At 45.4% G+C, this 22,074-nt stretch overlaps 1 protein-coding gene across 3 annotated transcripts in view; it reads right to left on the bottom strand.

Moving 5' to 3' along the window:
* Positions 1–22,074, bottom strand: part of PHKG2 (phosphorylase kinase catalytic subunit gamma 2) — a 556,437-nt gene that overhangs the window by 338,109 nt on the left and 196,254 nt on the right. The window lies entirely within an intron of this gene.

Genomic DNA, 22,074 nt, shown 5'->3' with positions numbered 1-22,074 from the left:
TCAACTCTGCAGTTGCAGCTGGCTCACAGGGAGGGAGAGTGAGCTTTTCCAATACAAAGTTAAGGTCCCAGGCTGGAGGGCTCTCTCCTGGGAGGTCTTAAATTTCTGGCCCCTCTAAGGAATTGTTTTAGCAGAGGGTGAGAGAAGAGTGGTGGCTCAGTATTATAATGAGCTGAAATAGCAGAGGCATGAATTTTAATTGATGAGAAGGATAGGCCCTTGTGGAGCATTTCTAAGTACTGTAGAATATGAGGTAAACTGGGCACCGTTGTGCCCATCCCCTGAGTCTGGCTCCAGGAATAAGTATCTTTTTCACTTTTCAGCATACGATTTTCTAGAACTAGGCCTTCTGGCGTCCAAAATGACATCTAGTACCTGCTTACTGAGGGATGCTATTGGGGAGCTCAAGGAATTAGCCAGGCTGCAAGGTTCATGGTTTGAAGCTGAGGGTGCAGAATCTGGCACTCCTGCTGGGACAGCAGGGAAGGGGTCTGAGGCAGGTGCCATGGTTCCAGTGTCATACTACACAAGAGGGGGTACCAGTGCTGGCGTGGCCAGTCTGGTGCAATCAGTATTGTCACTGGCTTGTCCCGTTTGATCTTTAGCAGAACATTCGAGAGGAGAGGCAGTGGAGGAAAGGAATAAACCGAGAGGCTTTCCCAGGTAAAGGACAGGGCATCCACTTTCCAAGGTTGATTGTGGGGAGTCCTTGTGCAGAATTTGTCCAATTGGTAGTTCTGAGCGGAGGCAAAGAGATCTACCTCTGGAGGTTGGATATTTTTGTTCCAGTTTCCATTCGTGTGGGTCCATGACATTTCTGCTTAAGTTGTCTGCAAGTGAATTTAGCTTGCCTGGCAGGAATAGAGCTTGTAGGTTCACTTGGAAGCTCAAGGCTGTGTTCCACAGAGCCATGGCTAGTCTGCAGAGAGGGTATGAGTGGGTTCCCCCCTGCTTGTTTATGTACCACATACCTGTGGTGTTGTCTGTCTTTGCCAATAGTTGTCCTGGAAGAATGCAGTCTTTGAATGCTGTCAGGGAATTCTGTACAGCTAACATTTCTTTTTGGTTGATATGCAGGTGCATCTGTCTCGGGTTCCATTTGCCCTGAATGCACTGCCCTGCCAAGTGAGCCCCCCATGCATAGCCTGATGCATCTGTTAGGGTTTGGGTGGCAGGGAGCCCCTTGTTATGGTAGCAGGCCTCTGCCCACCAAAGGAACTTTGTCTTTATACAAGGAATGATAGGAATCATTGATTCCAGGTCCTTAGAATGTTGACACCATAGGCTTTTTATATACCATTGTAGTTTCCTTAAATGCAGTCTTGCATATGGAATTAGTAGAATGCAAGAGGCCATGAACCCCAGGGCTTGCAGAATTTTCTTTGCAGATAGCTGGGTCTTTGTGGCCAATAGTTTGAAGTAGGTTGTCAGATAAACTTGTTTCTCTGGAGTGAGGAAAACCATCTGGGAAGTTGTGTTCAAGCTTGCTCCCAGGAATACAATCTGTTGCAGGGTACCATGTGAGATTTCTTTTCATTTACGGTGTACCCCAGAGAGGTTAGAAGTTTCTTTACAAATGCCAGATGTAATAGCAACTCCTGGCTTTCTGCCTGAATCAGGCCATCTTTGAAGTATGGGTATATTTAAATATTTCTCTGCCTGCAAAATGCAATGGCTGGAGCTAGACACTTAGTGAATACCCTGGGCGCAGTAGATAAGCCAAAGGGAAGGGCAGAGAACTGATACTGCATGGAGCCTGCCCTGAAGCGTAGGTACTTCCTGCAAGATTCCCTTATTGGAATGTGTAGGTAAGCTTCCTTTTAAGTCTAAGGTTGCCAACCAGGCATCTTTGCCTAGCACAGGAAGCAGCTGTTGAAGTGTTAGCATTTTGAATTTTGGGATTACCAGAAAGGTGTTTAGAAGAGAGGTCCAGGATAGGACACCAGGAGCTGTCTTTTCTGGGTAACAGGAAAAGTCTTGAATAAAAGCCTTGTCCCCTTTGTTCTGCTGGGACAGGTTGAATAGCCCTGATACTTAGAAGAGAGAGAACCTGCTGTTGGGCCTCCGACCACTGATTTGGGGGTAGGTCTGGCCAATCGTTTGGGGTTGGTAGGGAGAGGAAGTGGAATCTGTATCCTTGGGAAACTATGTTCAAAACTCATTTGTCCCGGTTAATGAGTTGCCAGTTTTTTGCATGCAGGGTGAGCTTTCCTCCTAAGGGAGCAGGCAGTTGAGCAGGACATAGGAGGGCTAAGGTTAAGTCAGTGTGCCATTTTTCCATACAGGGAGGTTTACTGCTCCCTGCTTTGGAAGTGGGAGCCCCCCACTGCTTAGACCTGTGCGCAGTCTGAGACTGTAACCTAGGTGGTCTGCTGTTCCTGGGTTTGGACTGAGAGGGCCTGGAAGAGACTGGAAAGGACCAATTCTTTGAAGGCCAATGTCTACCAAATCTGGGAGGCTGTACTTGAAGGAAATATTTAACAGTTTGCATAGATTTAGCTTTTTCCTCCATCCTTTTGAGGACGACTTCTGCTTTGTTGCCAAACAGGCGGTCTTGATTTAAGGGAGCATCCAGTAATTTAGCTTCAACATGATCTGGCAAGTTTTGCTCCTTAAGCCAAGCTTCAACATGATCTGGCAAGTTTTGCTCCTTAAGCCAAGCATGCCTTTTAAGTACAGACCCAGTGACAGCAGCCCTGCAAGATGCTTCTAAAGAATCAAAACCACATTGCAAAGTATGTTTACCAACTTGTTCTGCAGAACGCATTAAATCCTGTAATTCTTTGTGTTTAGCACAATCAGGAATCAATATAATTTTCTGTTTAAGTAGTCCCATAATATGCTGCCGGTACTTATATGAAACTGGCAGTTTAAAGCCCTAACGGCCAAAGTAGCAGAAGTGTATACCTTCTTACCCCATCTGTCCAAGGCTCTAGAATCTCCATCAGGAGTAGGATTTTTGGCAGTAGTAGCCTTAACGCTTTTTGGTCCTTGGGAAATGGTCTCTGGATCCGCAGTAGGATTCTTGAAGAGGAACTTGAGAGAGTCAGGTACTCTGTAATACCAGTCAGGTTTTCTGGGAGCTGGAGGTAAAGTGTCTGGGGAAAGGCTAGATTCCAAGAAAGCATCATCTACAATGTCCAGAACAGGAGGGATAGGGAAAGGCCTGTGTTGAGGAAGAAGTAAGAATTCCCTAAGCCTCTTTTTGGATTCAGAGTAATCCTGGCTTTCCCAGTGGAAATGCTCCCTAAGAGTGTGCAAAGTATCAGCAAAAGAAAAAAATTCTGGAGGGGAGGCAGAGGGAATGGAATCCTCTGCATCAGAGCCCTCATAGGTAGAGAAGGGCAAATCCTTGTAATCAGAAAGAACAGAAATATCAGATTCCTGATCAGAAGAATCGGAAGGAAAATCAGTTCTATGCCTCAGAGGGGGGAGGCTGGCTTCCCTTAATTAAGGTAATAAGGTCTTCAGCCATTCAAAGCATTTGTTTTTTAGGTATATGGGCCTCAGCATGCGGTTTGGATGTAGGTTTTCTAGGCGTGGTGCGAGTTTTAGGCCTGGATGATGAAGATGGCATCGGTTTAAAAAGCAAGTCTGTAGGCCTCAATACACCCTCAGAAGCCGGTGCCTACACAGCAGCTGCGGACCCATCCAAGCTAGAGACGCAGGTTCCCTAGTCGAAGAAGCATCTCGCGGCATACCGGACTCCGAATGGGTCTCAGTAGAGACCTGCGAATCTGAAGTAGCGGGTATCAGGGGCTACGAAAGTGCCTCACTGAGTACGGGCGGACTAGTGACCAACTTAAATGAAACATCGCCGGCAGTTTTGGACCTATGCGGCCTGTCTCTGTCTTTATCTTTACGTTTTTTAGGAAGATCGGTAGTCGGATGGCGTAACGAAGCCATTTTGGAGTACTGATACCAAGTACCAAAATAATTTGCTGCAAAAATAGCCCGACAACGAATAGTTTGGGGGTTGAACAAGGCACAAAACCGACAGCGAGTTATGTCATGGTCTGGGCCTAAGCAAGGAATCCAGTACGAATGAAAATCTTTATGAGGTATTTGCTTTCCACAGGTAAGACCATTGTTAACTTTTACTGACATCGGTTGGAGCAAGAAAAAAGATCCCCAAAGGGGTACATATCTTTTTTTTTTTTTTTTGAAGACTTCGGTTCTGAAACTCGAAACTGAAAATTTCAGGAGTCGGCCAACCGGCACTTGCGAACCGCTTCTGCTTCGGGATCCGCACGGCAAGAAAGACTTGGGTAATGGCGTCGGCTGCATGTTTTATACCCCTGACGACCTGACATCATGGAAGAAGAGACTGCATCCGATGCAGGAATCCAAGACTCTGGTATTCAGGCCGGCTGAGGGCTACCTGCAGGCAGATAACTCAAATGTGATGACTGCAACAGTGAAACATGAAGAACATCTGACATCCTCAGTAGGGCTTTTGAACTGCCAATCACCCCTCTGCCTAAGGATCTCAGGTATCTCAGCAAAGGAGATATCCTCAGAGGGGACCCACAGGAACCTTTCTGACTCATCCAAGTCAGTGTCAGATGTTAGACTCCTGTGAGGAGTCCAAGTGTCTCCTCTTGCACAATCTCTTCCTGGGGACCTCCTCAGTGGGAGCCTCTGGGGAGGTCTCAGAAGAGCAGGGGGCACAATGTAGGGCTACCTGAGGCTCCGAGTCTCTACAACTAGCCAGGATGATGGAAGCAGAAGCAGACATAGGCGCTTTGAGGGATGAAGAAGCAAAGCCTGAAGTCGAGGATGTCTTGGGGGACAAGGCTCTCCTCATGGCTTCGAAGGCACCATGGCTCCGATGTGAAGGAATCGATGGACCAGAAGGAACCGCCAACCCCTCCCGCACCGAAGCCCCGAGAGGAAGAGTCAGCATCAACAAGTCAGTCTGACTATCCTCCCCAGACCCGACTGGAGAGTGTCGGTGGCTCCTCAAGCCCCCGGTCGGCACCGAGGAAGTCAGAGTGGATGGAGCTGAGAACACTGGAGCAAGTCTTGGCTCCAAAGGCTTCACGATCAACAGGTCAGCTCCTTCTGGCTCCAAACGTCTAGTACGGCTTGGAGGAGTAGTAGTTAAGTCAGGTGTAGTTGTCTTTGGCTCTGAAGCTGCTTGGGTCGGAGCCGACAACAATTTAGCAAGGCCTAGTGCCTGTAAAAGCTTCTGCACCAATCGATCCATATCCAAATCTGACAGGCTGACAGAAGACCTAGAAGAATAAACTGATGGTGCAGACTGAAGTAATGGAGATAGAGGCCTTTCGGACACTGGCTCCAAGTCTGTGGGCCGTCTCCGAAAAAAGAAGACAGTCGGCTCAGAGGTCTGTGGAGCCGATGTTGCAGAATCCACCAACTGTTTAAATTTTTTAGACTGTTTGGAGTCCTTAGACTCCCCTGAAGATCTAGAGGACATGGAAGACTTACTGGCCAGATCCTGGTCATTCAACACTTCATGAAATGGACGCTTTAACAAGCCTCTGTCTACCAGTTTCCTTTTCCTGTCTAGTACCACTCTCGAGGAAAAAGAATGACAAATGCTAAAAGACTCCTGGAAATGGACAGCTCCTAAGCAGTAAACACAAGTTACATGTCCATCAGTAACAGGCATTTTCTGACCGCAGTCTCGACACTTTTTAAACCCAGGCTTTGGGTGTTTATCCTTATCATCCGCCATTAATCTATGAGGAAAACACAGATCCCATAATCAAAATCACCCTAGGCTTTATCACACAACACACGCAAGAAGCCCGAGAAAAATGCACACAATATAGAAAGCTATTCAATACAAAACCTAGGCTCTAACAGCACACCACACAGAGGAGCCTAAGAAAAAAAATGACACACCAATTAGAAGAAAGTACTAGGCTCTAAACTGCACACAGGAAAAAAACGAGCCTGACAGGAATAAGAGTTACACACTAGGCTAAATATATATATATATATATATATATATATATATATATATATATATATATATATATATATATATATATATATACACACACACACACACACACACACATATATACACACACATACACACATATATACACACACATACACACATACACAGGAGATCGAAATTACACTATTTCGAAATCCAGTAGTAGATGCCCACTAACGCGAAAGTGCACTTCACCTAAAGACACCACTTGAGCGAATGGTTACGGACCTCAGGGTTAGGGCCTAGGTTAAGGATAGTGGATAGCTAGTAAGGCTATCCACTATCCTTAACTCAAGCTCTAACTCAAGCTCTAACCCTAAGGTCCGTGACTACCGCACCACAGTGGAGGACATAGTCAGTTCGTTCTAGTGGTGTATATATATATATATATATATATATATATATATATATATATATATATATATATATATATATATATATGTCTGCAAATAAATCAGAAAACAGCAGGAAGGAACTAGGACAAAAAAAACACACTAGGCCGATAGATCTACTCTGAATAACCACACATGGGAAAGGGGAGCTTTAAACAAAGCTATACAAGGCTAACTACCTAAGCTAACACCTATTTAGAAAAATTTAGTAACAACTATTTAGAAAAATTTAGTAACAGGTTTTTTTAGAAATAACTTCCAAGAAATACGTTTAGAAAAAGAAAGTACTGGCCCGAGCTTGCATTGGAACCTCCGATCAGATGCTGCAGCAAACTAGATCGGAGGTATTTCACAGTGTATCATGGGATAGGGGCTTGGCCTCAAGCTACTGTAAGACCTCGAGCTTTGCATACGGCCGTACCGGAGCTGATGGATCTGCTCCGAACCCATCAGTAAAGAATGAATGGTGAGATTGAACAACTTCACATCTACTTTTTCAAACGTTGTAAAATTACATGACTCTAACCTGTGAAGTGACACATTTCAGACCTCTATAAAGCTTGCTCCCTTCTCATATATCACCTGCTTCCACTACATAAAATCAGCAAACCTCCATTACATTTTAGACGTTTTGTGCTACGAGCAAACTTCCTGCTTAATTATTGTAAGCTGCATTCACTGTTTTCAAATCTGACTTGAAAACTTTGAACTTCTCTTAGGCAGTACACAAAATGTGCAATTGATCTATGACCTACTGTGAGGTTAGTACAAGATTCCAAACACCTGTAAATCTGTAAGTTAACCATATCACACACAGACTGCAGTGTTTTGCTGCTACCCATGGAGCTTTTCTCTCTGTGCCTCCTCTGAAAACTGGTTTTGGCTGAGGGCATTTACAGTTATCAAATGAATTAATGAAATAATGCTCCACAAATGCTGTGGAAAAGAAAACATTTAATGACGCTTAAAATATGGTGGCTAGTTGGTGTGGTTTTACTTGCCTAATAAGCACAAGTGCTGCAGCCTTACAAAACACATACTTGCTCCATAAAGACACACACACCATGTCAGGGTACCCCACATTTTTTCACTAATGCTCTCCCACAGGGACACGGGTCTATGAGTATGACCAGTAGATATGCACACTCTCTGGTAAGGACAGCACTACACAATGTGTCAGCATGTGTCACAAAAAGACCACACTGAGATGGGCAGATAATCAGCAGGGACAGTGCTGTACATACGGCTTGGGGAATGTGCTATGAACAGGCATCTGCTCACAGCCCTACCACAACAGGAGATGAAATGAAGAGCTGGATGGGGGAACAAATACTTTCTTCTATTTTTACCACCTTCACTGAATTATCACTGGTGACGTAAACAAAGAGTTATGTACTTACTATAGCTTGGAATCTGTGCTACCCAGTCTCATTATTCATCAGGGATGGGTCTAGCATCAGACCTCAGATCCGAGCTGGCAAAAGTGAGCGGCAGCTCCTAAGCTTCAGCTCCACCCCTCCCCTTACTTCCTGTTACCCACACCCGGGCAACAAGATCACATACTCAAATGTAACAGCCCCAATACTCTAAAGGAGGAGGACTGAGGGTGGGAACGTGATGAATGATGACGCTGGATAGCACAGATTCCAAGTTATGGTAAGTACATTTCTCTTGATCTGATGCTATCCATGTCATTATTGATCACGGATGGGTCAAGAGTCCCCAGCTACCTGAAATCCCTGACAGGTCTCACAGGAGGACATGCTGGAGCACAGAAGAACCAAATGAGGCCCTACCCCTGGATACCAAAATCCAACTTGTAGTGTGATACAAAGGTATGGGGGTTTGACCAAGTAGCCGCGGCACAAATTTCTAAGGAAGTTCTAGCCCAGAACGCTGAACACACAGCCACTGATCTAGTAAAGTGGGCTTTGAGAGGTCCAGGAGATTCTTATGACTGATCTGAAAAAATGCGGTCTATGCAAGAAACAACCCGACAGATGGACACTTTGGAAATCGCTCTGCCTCTTCTGGCCTGAGAGAAGGCCACGAAGAGCTGATCTGATTTTCGAAAGTCCTCAGTCCTTTTTAGGTAGACGTCTAACTGCCTAGGCACATCTAGACAATGAAGCTGGTATTAGCCTTTGTTGGAGAAACTGGGAAAAAAGACTTGGAGGTGGATATACTGGTTTAGATTAGTTTCTGAACCTACCTTAGGAATTAAAGGAGGGTTGGTTCTAAGGGAAAAGTACAGCTGTGTACACTTATTGTTCGAGTGTGTTCACTGTTGCAGTCATTACATTTGAGTAATCTATTGGCAGGTTGCCCTCAGTCGGCCTGATTAACAAAGTTTTGGGTCCTACGTCGACTGCTGTCCCTTCTTCCATGACGTCAGGGGTATAAAACATGCAGCCGACGCCATTAGATCAGATTTTCTTGCCCCAGATGTCAGGTGCCCCCAAGTGAGGAGCCAAATATTTAAGTAATTAAAAACACAAAAATATATACCTCCAAAACAAAGCAAATACACCAAAAAGGCTTTTAAGCATAGTAAAGGAAAGAAGAGGTATAGTAAGAGAAAAACAGGGGGTTGGAGGGAGGGTAACCAGGACTGTAACAGTGAATATCCTCTAACATCTACATTTATGGCAAGTCTGCACAACTGTACTATGTTCTTCGTGTTTCACTGTCGCAGTCATTACATTTGGGTAGATTCCCAAAGCTAAGGTTGGGAGGATGGATTTATACAGCATTAGGACCAGCTATAAGGCCCTGCAGGACAGCAGTGTCAAAGCCAGCTCTGGATTTAGAGAAGAAAGGTAAATGGTAATGTTTGGTGAACGTATGAACTGAGCTCCAGGTAGCAGCTTCTAGAATGTCTCTGGTAGGAACACCTCTGAGAAAGGCTGTAGAAGTAGATGCAGCCCTGATGGAATGAGATCTGATCCCCTGGGGGATAGTTTTACCATGGTGCATATAGCAGAAACGAATACAGTGGCTTATCCATTTGGAAATGGTCTGCTTTGAAATAGCCTTTCCCTCTGCCCCTGCAGCAAGTGCCACCAGTAGTTCAGATTTTCTAAGACATTTTGTCCTGTTTAAGTAAAATCTAAGTTGTCTGTGTACATCCAATGAATGCAGAAGCTGCTCCCCCTTGTTCTGTGGATTGGGAAAGAAAGTTGGCAAATGAATGGTCTGATTAAGAGCCACACTGGATACCACCTTAGGCATGAAGGATGGATTGGTCCTGAGAGACATCCTGTCCGAATGAAAAATAATGAAAGGCTCCCACTGCCATAAGAGCCTGTAATTTGGAAATCCTTCTAGCTGAAGAGACTGCTAAAAGGAAAACTGTTTTCCAGGAGAAAAACTAAGTCTGCAGTAGCAGTTGGCTCGAAAGGAGGGAGAGTGAGTTTTTCCAATACAAAACTGAGGTCCCAGGCAGGGGTCGGAGCTCTCCTGGGTGGTCTTAAGTTTTTGGCCTCTCTGAGATACTGCTTTAGCAGAGGATGAGAGAAGAGGGGAGGGTTCTGTGTTGTAATGAGCTGAAATGGCTGAGGCATGGATTTTTATGGAAGAAAAGGGCAGGCCCTTGTGAAGCATCTCAATTAGGTATTGTAAAATCTGAGGAATATTGGGCACTGCTGTGCTTATCCCTTGTGATTGATTCAAGGCACAGAATCTTTTCCATTTGTCAGCATAGGATTTTCTAGTACTAGGCCTTCTTGCCTCCAAAATGACATCCATCACAGGTTTGCTGAGGGATGCTAAGGGTGAATTTAGGTGCTTAGCCATGCTGCAAGATTCAAAGTTTGGAGCAGAGTGTGCAGAATTTGGTTGTTCTGCTGAGACAGTAAGTAAGGTGTCGGAGGCAGGTGCCACGGAGGAAAGTGCAACACATTGCGCAGAAGTGGGTACCAGTGTTGGCGAGGCCAGTCTGGAGCAATCAAAATAATTTTTGGTTTGTCCTGTTTGACTTTTAGTAGAACTTTGGAGAGCAGAGGCAGAGGGAGAAAAGCATAGACTGATAGGTTTTTCCAGCTGAATGATAGAGCATCCACTTTCCAGGCTCTTTTGTGATGAGTTCTTGTGCAGAATTTGTCCAACTGATAGTTCGGGGATGAGGCAAAAAGATCTATGTCTGGACTCTCGCATTTGCATGTCAACATGTTGAAAATCCATGTTTCCAGAGTTCATTTGTGTGGGTCCATGAGATTTCTGCTTAATTCGTCTGCCAGAGTATTCAGCTTTCCTGGCAGGAATTGAGCTTGTAGTTGTATGTGATAGGTCAAGGCAGTGTTCCACAATGCCATGGCTAGTCTGCAAAGGGAGTAGGAGTGTGTACTCCCCCTGCTTGTTTATGTACCACATAACTGTGGTGTTGTTTGTCTTTATCATTAATTGTCCTGGATGAAGGTAGTCCTTGAAGGCCGTCAGTGCATTCTGTACAGCTAGCATTTCTTTTTGATTGATATGAAGGTGCATTTGATTTGGGCTCCATTTGCCCTGAATGCACTTCCCTGCCAGATGAGCGCCCCAAGCATAGTCTGATGTGTCTGTAGTTAGGGTCTGGGCGGTAGAGGGTGGAGTGAATGGCAGTCCCTTGTTTTGGTGGCAGGCCTCTGCCCACCATAGAACCTCTAGTTGCAGGCAAGGTATGATAGGAAGCATTGTTTCCAGGCTGTGACAATGTTGACTCCATAAACTTTTTAAGTACCACTGAAGTTTCCTCATATGCAGTCTTGCATATGGAATTAGAAGAATGCAGGAGACCATGAACCCCAAGGCTTGCAGAATTTGTCTTGCAGATAGCAGGGTTTTTGTGGCCACCTGTTTGAAGTAAGTTAGCAAATGAATTTGCTTTTCTGGCATGAGGTAAGCCACCTGGGCAGTTATAGTCAAGCTTGCACCCAGGAATGTAATTTTTTGAGAGGGTACCAGTTGTGATTTCTTTTTGTTTATAGTGTACCCTAGACAAGTTAGAACCCTTTTTACAAATGACAGATGTTAGAAGAATGTCCCTATATTCTGCCTAAATTAGACAATCGTCCATGTATGGATATATTTGAATATTTATTTGTCTGCAAAATGCAATTACTGGAGCCAGGCACTTTGCTTAGACCCTGGGGATAGTACATAAGCCAAAGGGCAGTACAGAGAACTGGTAATGCAAGTAGCCTGCTTTGAAGCGGAGGTATCTTCTGCAAGATTCCCTGACTGGGATATGCAGGTAAGCCTCTTAAGTCTAGAGTTACCAACCAGGCATCATCCTTGTCTAGGATAGGAAGCAACTGTTGAAGAGTCGGCATCTTGAATTTTGGAATGTCCAAAAATGTGTTTAGAGTAGATAAGTCCAGAATTGGACGCCATGATTTGTCTTTTCTAGGTATCAGGAAAAGTCTTGAATAGAAACCTTGTCCTTTTTCCTCTTCTGGTACTGGTTGAATAGCCCCCATGTTCATGAGGGACAGTACTCGTTTCTGGGCCTCTGCCCACTGATTTGGGGGCAGGTCTGGCCAACCGTTTGGGATTGGCAATGTGTAGAAATGAAATCTGTATCCTTGGGATACTATATTTAAAACCCATTTGTCCTGGGTTATAAGTTGCCAGTTTCTTGCATGAAGTGCCAGTTTTCCTCCCAAAGGGGCGGCTAAAAGGTAAGTGCTTGATAAGTGTAAAGGGAAGTCATTGGGACTGTTTACCATAGGGAGGTGCCTTGTTGTTTCCAGATTTGGAGGAGGAGGCACCCCACTGTTTTGTTCTAAAAGTCCCTTGTGACTGAACCTGGAACCTTTGGAATGTCTGGGTTTGACTTGAGTGGCTCTCGAAATAACTGGAAAGGACCAGTTCTTAGAAGGCCAGTGTCTACTAAATCTTGGAGGTTGCACTTGTAAGAAATCTTTCACAGTTTGCATAGCTTTAGCTTTATCTTCCATTTTTTTTAAAACTTCTTCAGCCTTATTATTAAAGAGACGATCCTGTTGCAAAGGAGCATCCAACAATTTTGCTTTAACATGATCAAGCAGAGTTTTCTCTTTGAGCCACGCATGCCTTCTTAGCAGACCCAGTTTCAGCAGCCCTGCAAGAGGCCTCCAAAGAATCAAAACCGCATTGCAAAGTATGTTTTCCGACTTGTTCAGCTGAATGCAATAAGTCCTGTAAATCTTTATTTTCCACACAGTCAGAAATTAACATAATTTTCTGTTTAAGCAGTCCCATGATATGCTGTTGATATTTAAGCATATGAAATTGACAGTTTAAAGCCCTGATTGCCAAGGTTGCAGAAGTGTAAACCTTCTTACCCGATCTATTCAGCGCCCTGGAATCTTTTATCGGAAGGATTAGGATTTTTAGCAGTAGAAGCTTTAATGCCCTTGGGACCCTGAGGAATGGTTTCAGGATCTGCAATAGGATTTTTAAAAAGGAATTTGTGGGAGTCAGGAACCCTGTAGTATCTGTCTGGCTTACAAGGAGCTGGAGGCAGAGAATCAGGAGCCATACTAGATTCTGAAAAAAACATCATCGACAATGTCTAGAACAGGAGGTACAGCCAAAGGCCTATACTGAGGAAGAAGAAAATCCCCAAGTCTCTTTTTAGATTCAGAGAAATCCTGACTTTCCCAGTGGAAATGTTCCCTTAAGGTATGTAAAGTTTCTCCAAAAAAAAAAATCCTCAGGGGGAGAAGCAGAAGGAATGGAATCTTCTGCATCACAGTCCTCATAAGTAGGTATAGACAAATCATGTTCAGAGTCAGAAGAAATAGAATCCTGTTCAGAAGATTCATAATCAATGTCTTGCCTAGGCCCCTTAGAAGGGGGGGGTGGGTTGGCTACCCCTGATCAGAGTAATTAAATCTTCAGCCATTTTGATCATTTGTTTTTTAGGCATAGGGGCCTGAACATGTGGCTCAAGCGTCGGTTTTTTAGACACAGATTTAGATTTTGGCCTTAGTTTTGAAGATGGTGTTGGTCTAATATATAAATGTGTAGGCCTGAAAACACCCTCAGAAGCCGGTGCCTGCACAGCAGCTCTGGACCCATCTAAGGTGGAGACATCTGCGGGTTCCATAATTGAAGCATCTCGCATCTTACCGGACTCCGAATGAGTCTCAGTAGAGGCCTGCGAATCAGAAGTAGCGGGTATCAGGGGCTGCGAAAGCGCCTGAGTACCGGCGAACTGGTGACTGGCTTAGGAGAAGCATAGTCTTCAGTTTTGGACCTTGACGGCCTGTCTCTGTCTTTTTCTTTGCGTTTTTTAGGTATTCCGGTAGTCTGATTGCTAACCGACGACACTTCTGGATAATTAAAGCATGAGCCAAAATATTTAGAGGCAAAAATATACCTACGTTTAATAGTGCGTTGATTAAATTCAGCACAAAACTGACAGCAAGGTACGTTGTTGGTCAGGGCCTACGCAAGGAATACAGTACAAATGAAAATCCTTATGAGGTATTTGCTTCCCACAAGTAATGCAATTATTAACTTTTACTGACATCGGTAAGGAGCAAGAAAGTTTCCCCAACAGGGTACTTTGCTTTTTAGTTGAAGACTTTGGTTCTGAAACTCGAAAACGAAAATTTCAGGAGTCGGCCAACCGGCACTTGCAAACTGCTTCTGCTTCGGGCAACGCGCGGCAAGAAAGACTGATGTAATGACGTCGGCTGCATGTTTTATAACCCCGACGACCTGACGTCATGAAAGAAGAGACAGCAATTGACGCAGGACCCAAGACTTTGTTAATCAGGCCGATGCCAGCAGATTACCCAAATGTAATGACTGCAACAGTGAAACACTAAGAACATCCCGATCCTTATGGAAAACAAAAAAATTAGATTTTATACAAAAGTGCCTGTAACTCGGAGACTCTTTTGGCAGAGGTAATTGCCACCAAAAGAGCAGCTTTTCTAGATAACTGCTTGATGTCACATGTTGCAGAAGGTTCAAAAGTTGGTAGTGTCAGGGACTGCAGCACCAAAGTAAGATCCCACAGAGGAGAGGGGTCTTTGACAGGATGCCTAAGCAAGAACACCCCTTTTAGAAAGGCTTTGCATAACCTAGAAGAGAAGATAGAACAGACGTTCAAATGAAAGTTAGATATAGCTGCCAATTGGAGCTTAAATCATAGAAAAACCTGCCCCTTGCTGAAAAAGGCCAGAGAGGAATGACAAAATATTGGCAAGCAGAGCTATAAAGGATCCATATCCCTCTGAGGAGGATAAATAGAGAACCTCTTCCACTTACTGGAATAAATCTTTTTTGTAGAGGGCTTCTGGGAAGCCAAAATGATGTCCTTCACTGGTGAAGACAAATTTGTCTGGCCAACGATTACCAGAAATGGAGATACCAAGCTGTCAGTCTCAAGGACTTCAGATCGGGAGGGGGTAGTCCCCATGGGTGGGACATAAGATCCTGAACTGGATCTAATATCCAAGGCGGATATGTCATATGAGACCATAAGAGGGTGAACCACATCTGTGGGGGCAACGAGGATGAATTGAGCCTTTAGGCGACGGGCTTTCTGTAGCACTCTGGGAATAAGGGGCATTGGAGGATAAGCGTAGAGGAGACCCGGCGGCCAATCATAAATCAGAGCACCCCCCTGGGGACTCACCTCAGGGGGGGAATTGGAGCAAAGAATCTGCTGCATTTGAAACTGGCTGGGAGCATAAACAGGTCACAGCACGGAAAGCCCCACTGACGAAGATCCGATCTGCCATGGACTGTTTCAGGGACCACTCGTGGGGACACAGGATGGTCCTCCTCAACTTGTCCGCTAGAATGTTGTAATCACTGGGAACAGGCATTGCAAGAAGAAAGCAGCCAGAAGCCATTGCCCATTCTCAAACTCTCATGGCCTCTTGGCACAGAGGGTAAGATTGTGTTCCCCCTTGTTTGTTGATATACCAGACCACAGCCATGTTGTCTGTCTGACTTACCACCGTCCCAAGTGGGAGAAAGTCTTGGAAGGCTTGCAACATTAGTAGGACCACTCATCTTCAGGAGAGTGATGTGCAACTTGGTCTCTGACAGGGACCACATGCCTTAGACCATCTTTCCCTGGAAATGCCCAACCCCAACAGGGAGGAGTCCGTGGTCACTGTGGCTTGGGGTTACAGTAGACAACAGGGTCTTCCCAGTAGGAGATCTCTGGTCTGGACCCACCAGGTCAGGTGATGTTTGCAGACCTGAGAGATTCGAATTAAGGTTGATATGAGGTGAAGACAAAATTACCACTGTACCACAAGTGTCCACTGGAGGACCTGCATATGAAATTTAGTGAGGGGGACTAACTGAATGGCAGCTGCCATCAACCCGAGAACCTGCAGGATGACATGGGCACTGTCCCGATCCAGGAGAGAGAAGACTTGTTCCTTGATTACGGTTATTCAGCGCTGGGAAAGGGCTGCAGTCTCCAACACAGTGTCGAGAATCATACACATGAACTCTAGTCTCTGACATGGGAGTAGATGAGACTTCGGAACGTTAACAGTTATTCCAAGTGCCTGAAAGAGATTCAGGGTGAAATCCATTGCTAGGGTAAAGGTGATGCTTTGTGGGAGCCATAAGGAGCCAATCGTCCAAGGTATGGAAAAATGTGAAATCCCTGCAGCCGGAGATGGGCTCCAACCACTGCCATACATTTGGTGAACACCCGGGGGAGCTGAGGTGAGACCAAAGGGCAGGGCTCTGAACTGATAATGATTGGCCCCTAGCCAGAATTGCAGGAATCTCCTGGAGCATCTATCTATTTTTATATGATAGTACATGTCCTTGAGATCTACTGAGCACATCCAATCATCCTTGCACAGAAGTGGCAGAATGGACTAAACAATGACCATCCAGAACTTCGACTTCTTGACCAACAAATTCAGTTGGCTGAGGTCCAGAATGTGAAGCAGGTCTCTTGTTCTTTTGGCACTAAAAAGAAGCGAGAGTAACTCCCGGATCCTTGTTCCCTGTTGGGAACTTTTGAATGGCCCATTTTTGAAGAAGGTCCAGCACCTGTAAGAAAGCAGACTCCCTTTGGCAGGTTGGAACATCGGGGAGCAACTTCTGTAATGGAGGGGGATGTTCAAAGGGAATGAAGTAACCCCTGGACACGATGTTAGCAACCACTGATCTGAGGTTATGGCTGCCCAGGCCAGTTGATGCAGAGATATACGATCCCCGACTGCCTCTAGGGCAGGGCGGTTGGGCAGTGCTTCAGGAGCACTGCTGCTTCTCAGAGAAGGGGTCTCAGAAGCCCTGATTATGCGGGCCCCCTCTGCCCCAGGGTGGTGCCTGCCATCGAACCCCCTTCTCAGGCTGGAATAGGAGGACTCCTGTGGAGCATACTGGAAGGAAGACTGCGTTTTGCAGAACCACAGTTTCTTACTACCCCTCTGAGTCTTAGAGAATGACTGTTGGGGAGTAGAAAACCTGACCCCAACCGCTGACAAGGTCTTATCCTCCTGCTCGCTGCGGGTCAATGTGTCCTTGACCTATCAAATGGGGCATTCGTAAAGGACACCTTAAAGTTGTCCGCAAACCTGCAAAGGTGAAGCTAGGCATGGCACCTTATGACAATGCCTGTACCCACCGCTTGAGAGGTGGCCTCAACAGAGCTCGAGATTAAACTCATCGATGCATTCACTAAGGAAGTGAGAGTGTATAGCTTCGGAGAAACCAACTTTAGGTTCTCCAAAGGCAACAACTCCGAAAGGGAAGAGGAAAGCTCCGAAACCAAATCCCTTTGTAGACGGGTGAAATGTGCTATATAGTCTGCAGCTCTCAGCCCAAACGGGGCCAAGGCTTACATGCGCTTCCCGAACTGGTCTACTGCCCTAGACTCCCTGTTAGGGGATGAACAGAGGAGCTCTGTTATGAGAGCACTTTCTTGGTGGCAGCGGCAACCACAATAGCATCAACTGGAACTCCCTTACTCGAAAAAGGCATGTCTTTAGGGTGGGGGTAAGAAACTTATCAGCCCTCCTGGGCACCAGTTCATCTATGTCCAGCTCCTTCCACGCCCTGCTGGCCACTTGCTTGACTAACTCGTCCGCAGGGGGAGAAACCTAAGAAGCAGGAACATGGGACTCCATGGAGGATGGGGTTGGGGAAGGCCAACTGCATCATTGCTCAAGGATTTCCAGGATGTTGCTGAAGGACATCTCCCCAGGTGGAAGTCTGGGGGACCCATCCCCTTCACTGAAATCCATGTCACCAGTTAGAGACTCCCAAGGGGATTCTAGGTGCCTCCCACAAACTCTTCCGAGAAGGGTCCTCCACTGTGGGCTCTGGGGAGGACGTTGAGCAGGAAGGGGCCCCATAGGGGTAATGCCCCTTTGAAGGTGATCCTGGTGGGCTGACCCCAGACCAAAGATGTAGGCTCACCGCCCAAAATGGAACCAGGTAACGCAGGGTTTGGGACCGAAGGGGAGGTCGCCGACCAAGCAGAGACAGCCCTCTCTATTGCCTAAAAGGCGAAGGGACTGGATGATATCCCACCCTCCCCCGCCCGCAGGCTGCAGCCGAGAGGGGAGAGACCGGCACAGTAGCAACACCGCCACATGATAATGGGCCTGAGCTATCCAAGGTTGAAGCCCCCAAGGGGAGGAAACGATCCGACAACTTCGTACCAGAACCCCTCCCCCCACTGTGGCCGCCATGGATCTTTCAGGCACGAGGCAAAGTCGACCCAGCCAGGGAGTCAGGAGGTGTGAGAGTAGGGGTACTACCAGATGCCTCTCCTTCAGCAAGCTCTGACCCTGAGGCACCGAAATCACAGGAGTCAGGTGGGAGGAGAGGAAGGTAGGAGTGGGTGAAGCGCCCCCTTGGCACATGGCTAGGGGATGGGAGCACAAACAGTTCCATTTGGGCTTTGAGGAAACTCATCATTTGGTCCATATCCGAAGGTAGCAGACTTCTGGTGGACTGAGGAATAACCAAGGAATGCCCCAAGTGAGTTGATAGCCTGTGTTCCCTGGAAGAGGAAATACTAGGCCCCTTCGGATCCAAAGACTTGGAGGGTGCTGGAGAGTCTATTATAACTATCTGATCCAACAGGACCTCTAGGCCCGAAGGGCCAGACAGATCCAATCCTGCCAGGGACCCTAACAACGGATCTGACGTAGTTGTCAAAGCAGAGAGGGACCTCAAACCACTGATCGCTTGAGATGACCTCCCCACCTGGGAGGAAGTGGATCCGGCCAAGGGAGCCAAGACTTTCAGAACCGAAGCCCCCAAGGCTGGGCTCGGATATGCAGCACTTGGATCTGAGAGTCTGGGCCATTTTTGGTGCCAGATCCCACGAGGAAGAGTGCTTCCTCTTGGGATCCAAAGGATAGAGGGAGACCCCAAGACCAAGGGGCACCCAGAAGCCAGCCCCTTAAGAAGTAACTTATTCCTACAGTCTAGGAAAGCCCGGGAATTGAACCCAGCATAAATATCACACTCAATCTCCAAATGAGGCTCTCCTAGACAGTAGACGCACTCCTCGTGTCAGTGGGAGCAAGCTTGCGACCGCACAAGGAACAGCGCCTGAAACCCGAAGGCTTGTCAACCATAAAGAAGCGCACACACACACACACACACACACACACACACACACACACACACACACACACACACACACACACACACACACACACACACACACACCACTCTCACAAATAGAGGGAGAGGGGAAAAAGGCAGGGAAGAGAACCCCAATGCTAGAAAAAAATAACCAGGGGAGGGGGGAACTACACTAAAACTACAATACACTACACAAACTAGACAAAAATTTAAACTAAGGAGAAGATGGGAACCAAAAAGGCAGGTAAGAAAAGACCCAGAAAATTTCTGAAATTACAGCTCAAGCTGCTTAGGAAGACAATTGTCCACGATTGCAGCAAACAAGATCTGAGGGTTGTGGGTAACAGGAAGTAAGGGGCGGGGAGGAGCTCAAGCTTAGGAGCTGCCGCTTACTTTTGCCGGCTCGGATCCAGGGTCAGAATATAGACCCATCTGTGATCAATAATGACACAGATAGCATCAGATCTTACACTTACATAAAAGTAATCAAACCATATCAACAACTTCACATTTACAAATATTACATTATACGGAACAATACACGTGATTTGTAATCATACCAAAATTACAGAAATTATTCAATTCCTGCCTTCTCTTAAACCTCATTCCTCCTACAAAACGTTTTTCTGCACATACTGTTACAGGATCCCACTTGCTGTTATTGTATCTCTTACAATATTCACTACGTAAGTATGGTTGGTTTAGATTTTGTTTTCAGTTTTCTAGTAATTGCATTTTTTGCAGCCACCAGAATTAAACTTAACAAGGTCTTACTATGTCTACGCAATTCAGATCCTGTATCCCAACTCAAAAAAAATCATTTCTTCAGTTACACTCATTTGCTCGCCCAGTATTCTGTGGGGATTTTTTAAAGTCTGCCATCTCATTACACTTGAAGAACTTATGCTCTGAGGTATCTCTTTCTTCCCCAACACACCTCCAACATTTCACATCTACCAGTAGAGAAATTCTTTTGGAGTCTTCTTAGGGGGGTAAAATTATCTATGCAAATACTTCCAGGCAAAAATGCTAAACCTTCTACATTTTGTTGCACATTTGGGAGACATACACACGTCCCTCTGTGAACTGCTTATCTAATGTCTCTCCCCAATCGTTTCACACCTCTCTGGTCGATTCCTATAGTTAACCTTCTACATTTTGTTGCACATTTGGGAGACATACACACGTCCCTCTGTGAGCTGCTTATCTAATGTCTCTCCCCAATCGTTTCACACCTCTCTGGTCGATTCCTATAGTTAACCTTCTACATTTTGTTGCACATTTGGGAGACATACACGTCCCTCTGTGAACTGCTTATCTAATGTCTCTCCCCAATCGTTTCACACCTCTCTGGTTGATTCCTATAGTTAACCTTCTACATTTTGTTGCACATTTGGGAGACATACACACGTCCCTCTGTGAACTGCTTATCTAATGTCTCTCCCCAATCGTTTCACACCTCTCTGGTCGATTCCTATAGTTAACCTTCTACATTTTGTTGCACATTTGGGAGACATACACACGTCCCTCTGTGAACTGCTTATCTAATGTCTCTCCCCAATCATTTCACACCTCTCTGGTTGATTCCTACAGTTACGGTGTTATGCCCTACTAATTATACTTTAACAGCAGCTTCTGTTCTAGATTCAACTGAAAACTCAACCACTGCAGATCTTTCATTTAGGATTCCCGAGCCCCTTCTCTTTGCCTATATTGTGATATCAATCCCCCATAGGGAAGGCACTCTCTAGCCTGCAGTCCAAATGCATTATTGGCTCTTTCTTATTATGTTAACTTCTCCTCTCTATTTGTTCCCAATATCTCGATTCCTTTGCCAACTTCATCCAATAAATTACAGCCACCTTTTGCCCTTTTATCTGTACCCCTAATTGCAGTCATCCCTATTGGAAGAATCTCCTTTCTCCACTGCTGTGTTGGCTTAGTTCTTGGTGTACTTTCTGCTGCTTTAGAAATATAATATTCTGCACGACTGTTACTCTCCTGATATTTCTTGAATTACTCCCTACTTCTTCATCATTCCTTTCTGCTCGTGTTATGTACGAGACAGCCTTAACCGTGTAGCTCTGATATATCCCCTCAAATCAGGTAAAACTAAACATCCTTGTTCTATTGGAAGGATCAATGTATCCCTCTTCCCCTCCCAAATAAAATCCTTCAACTCTCTATTAACTAGTATCCACAACTTCTCCGATTGATAAAAATGCCTGATCTGTGTATAACGGTAAAGGGACCAAAACATTTTACTGCTCGTTTCTTGCTATCTATACCCATAGGCAAGAGCTTCCAGTTTCTCACTTTTTGTACTATTTTCTATTTAGTCTCTTCCCACATATCTTTAGCTGCCGTACAGAATCCTATTTAAGCCATACCCCGAAATACTTCATTTTACCATGTCCCCATAAATATGGGTATTGCTGAACCAAACCAATTCATGTGTGGACACGCAGTTTACAATTACATCCTTTGTTTTATCTTCATCAATTTTTTTATCCTTAAAAACAGAAGCATCTCAGAATATTCTGCAACACCGAGACGTCCTTTGTTGGTTTTATCGGCTACACAATATCACCTGCAAATGAAGCCAATTTTTCTTGAATACCATACCAATTATATCCACAAACATCTGAGTCACTGATTTTTTTGCCAATGGTTCTAAATATAATGAAATAAAGGGGGAAGAAGACATCCCTGCCTGGTCCCAGTGTTCAGACACAACTCGTCAGAGGACCCCTCTCCCTTTTTTCCTTACTCTGATCCCTCACGCGTTCCCCTAATTAACCGTGTTACCGTATCAAGGAAAGCAAATGGTTCCATTGCTTTCTTCCATGGGCTGTCCCCACACAAGGATGAACTTCACGGGTCGCAGAACCTACCCTAGATTCTGAAAAGGGGCACTGCAGTTTTATACAGATTAAATGTTTTACTACTTTAACTAGGACGGTGGATGAATCTTTATTTTTAACAGCGTCTTTCTGTTTCCTAGAAATTTCACTTGTTAGGAGACAGAAGAAAAATACTCTAGTGCTTTGTTGCCAAACAAACATTTCTATTTTTGTCACTTCAAGTTCTAACTCCCACAACAGGAGAAATATCAGTGCATAACATCCATATCAGGGCCAGCATTCCACAACACCA

Source organism: Protopterus annectens, chromosome 10.part0 (genome assembly GCF_019279795.1).
Source record: "Protopterus annectens isolate FY-2018-M chromosome 10.part0, PAN1.0, whole genome shotgun sequence".
Classification (NCBI taxonomy): domain Eukaryota; kingdom Metazoa; phylum Chordata; order Ceratodontiformes; family Protopteridae; genus Protopterus; species Protopterus annectens.
This window is presented reverse-complemented; position numbering and strand designations above follow the sequence as displayed.